At 44.5% G+C, this 2891-nt stretch overlaps 1 long non-coding RNA gene across 1 annotated transcript; it reads right to left on the bottom strand.

The window, feature by feature from the left end:
- Positions 1–298: 298 nt before the first annotated feature.
- On the bottom strand, positions 299–1183 carry LOC134073189 (uncharacterized). The gene is made up of 2 exons (XR_009937249.1): positions 1067–1183; positions 299–449 (listed from the first exon to the last, which is right to left on the bottom strand). It is a non-coding gene; the product is annotated as an uncharacterized LOC134073189 (long non-coding RNA).
- Positions 1184–2891: the final 1708 nt, after the last annotated feature.

Below are 2891 nucleotides of genomic sequence, written 5' to 3'. Positions count from 1 at the left end.
GTTTATGTAACAACAGGCCACATTTAATTTTATGTGTTTGACTTCATGGCGGGCCACATGAAACAGAGCAGAGGGCCGCATGTGGCCCCTGGGCCTTAGTTTGCCCACCCCTGTTGTAGTAGCATGTCAATAAATTAGTTTATCCAATCATATGAAAGGTGTTTTGACAAGGCCCTGCCTTCTGAAATACATTTCCAATGGAGTAGTTCCAGATGAATGTGAGGAGCTAGGTGGAACGAAATTCAAGTGGTGAGTCAGGTTAACATACAGTAAGTAGTATGTAGTAAGTAGTAAGTAGTACAATTTTATTGTTCTTTATTCAAAACAACACTTATTCTAATAAAGTTAAACTGCAGGATGTTGTCAATCCACATCTGCGTCCTGTCTGAGGAATCCCCTCAGATCCTGCTGTATCAGGGAGTACAGGTGCTCCATCACGATGAGTTGTTCTGCACAAGCACACAAGCACAAGCAAAAGACATGAGACATGTACTAATCAAAAGACAGAGCTGGTCACAGTGCTTAATAACATTTCCTGGGGAGATGTAACAGAAGAAGGTAACGTTGGCAACACTGCTTGAGCTCCCATGTTTACAAAAAGTAACGTTTCGACCCTTGGGTCTTTCTCAGGCAAATGAACCAATACTCTAACTAAGGTTACACTATGTCTGTGGTCTCCAAACGTTCACAAAGAGTGGACCTCCAGAGATCGCCAGGGCCATTGATGAACTGACCACAGATAGATCGCACCATCGCGCTCATACTATGCTAGACTACCGTTGACAACATAGCGATATTTCATGACATAATCGGACACATACGCTTATATAACGCGAGGACATTAACAATATACTTCTGAACAAATAAATACATGGTATGAATTCATAATTTAGGCTACTGTAGTGCGACATTTCATCAAAAGCCTCGTTTGTATGTGGACAAACCTACGATGCTAAGATAGCCATCTGATACCTTAAAACCAGCGTCAGTATTGTAACAACTACGCCATAACATCCCACATAAACGTGAAAATTAGACCCATAACAAATTAGATTACACTTCTTACCTTGGGTTAATGAGTAGTGAGGAAAACCCATTGTTTTGAGTCCATAACGCGTGTAGCCCATCGATGGCTTTGGTGTAGCTAGCTCCACGGAACTACTTACTGTGGTCAATATCTTCTTCTTCTTCATATGGCGGTTGACATACTGTGCTCAATAGCGCCACATCTTATATACCTGTACATAGTGGCCAAAAAGAGCGTTGCACCACTACCTGGGGGGGAGGTGGGTAGCTCTTGCGCTTGAATCCATAGTAAAGCTGTCAGTCAAAACGCATCAGCCAATAGGAATGCACCCCACAGACACCCACCCATATGTGAAGTTTGTGCCAGAATCGCAAGCAAAGAAACAGGCAGCGCAAACGCGAGAGCCAGAATCGAAACTGAAAAAGCCAGGAGCAAACAAACGAATGATGTCGCTGCAAATGACTGTTGTTATTGTAAACCAAAAGACAAGTTATTCAAACAGTTTTTTTTTGCAACTACACAAATAATTTGTTTGCGAGTTTAGATTTTTTTTTTCGACTTTATTTTTTTTGTTTAGATTTTGTATTTGGTATTTTGATTAATTGATTTTTGTTTGAATTTGAAAAAGTATTGTTTGAACTTTTTGGCACAAACGAAACTCCATACAGAGTTGGCTCTTGGGGCGGACAGGAAACTGGCCGAGGTTCTTGTCCTGTGTGTCACTTTTCCAAATGGACCCTCAACTACGATTACAGCGAGTCATGCCAAATCTAATAAACCATGACGTCCCCTTGTGAGAAATAAAGCTCAATTTAAATGCCCCACTGTAGCCGTTCTCCATTTTAAACTGGGGGCATTTGTAAGCAGATTTTTTGGTCTTGGGGCAGTGCAGGAGGAGGCCCTCGACATGCACCCTGGATTAATGAAACTAGCTTGGGAAGAGGGGGAAAGGGGATATAACATGTCTGAGTGGTGGGAGTGGGTGTTTTTGAAAGCAGAAAATTGGTACTCTGATAAACGCGTATTATCAACCCTGACAGTGGTGCATTTATGCGCTGTGCTGCGCTGCGATCTCAAAGGCTAGCCAAGCTAATTTTACTGGTTCATCTTTCAGAGTGACCTCCGTCCTACCCGCTGTCCAAAGTCCCCCACTTCCTCACCTCTCCCTAAGCCTTATGCACCACCCCCATCCCACTCACAACACATACACGCCACCCACACACACATGCGCGCCACACACACACACACACACACACACACACACACACACACACACACACACACGTCACACACACACACACACCACACACACACCTCCGGCTCACTCTAAACACCTCTTTTTTCATCCCTGGGCGTGGGCTGGCAGGTCTGGCTCGTGTGTGGGAGATTGCCTTTAATGGTTCCTTGAGAGATGTCATTAAGGTCTCCCTCATCTATTCCTCTGCTGTAGCTGGAGGCACCTCTCTTTCTGACCTCTCTGACCATGACACCCATACACACACACACACACCGACAGACACACACACACACGTGCGCGCGCACACACACACACACACACACACAGAGACGCACACACACACACACACACCAGTAAAGCTCAAGCTTGGAGAAAGGACAGTGAAAACGGGCAACGGCTGTGAAAAGTGTAAACGTCCTCGACTTTTCTATTTTAATTAATGAAGACGTGGTGAAATCCATCTCTCCCCTCCCCCTCCTCTCTGCTGGTATGCGACCTTGCAGGGCCAGCTTCTGTCAGATGCTGCAGTCACTTTCAGGTGAAGAGGTGGCAGGAAGATACAAACAAATCAAACAAAGTGAAAAACATTCACCTCGGCTTTCATCTTTACACATGGAAATGTCAGCA

The sequence above is a fragment of the Sardina pilchardus genome, chromosome 24, assembly GCF_963854185.1.
Source record: "Sardina pilchardus chromosome 24, fSarPil1.1, whole genome shotgun sequence".
In the NCBI taxonomy this organism is placed as follows: Eukaryota; Metazoa; Chordata; class Actinopteri; order Clupeiformes; family Clupeidae; genus Sardina; species Sardina pilchardus.
The sequence above is the reverse complement of the archived record's forward strand: the minus strand, read 5'-3'. Positions and strand labels throughout refer to the sequence as shown.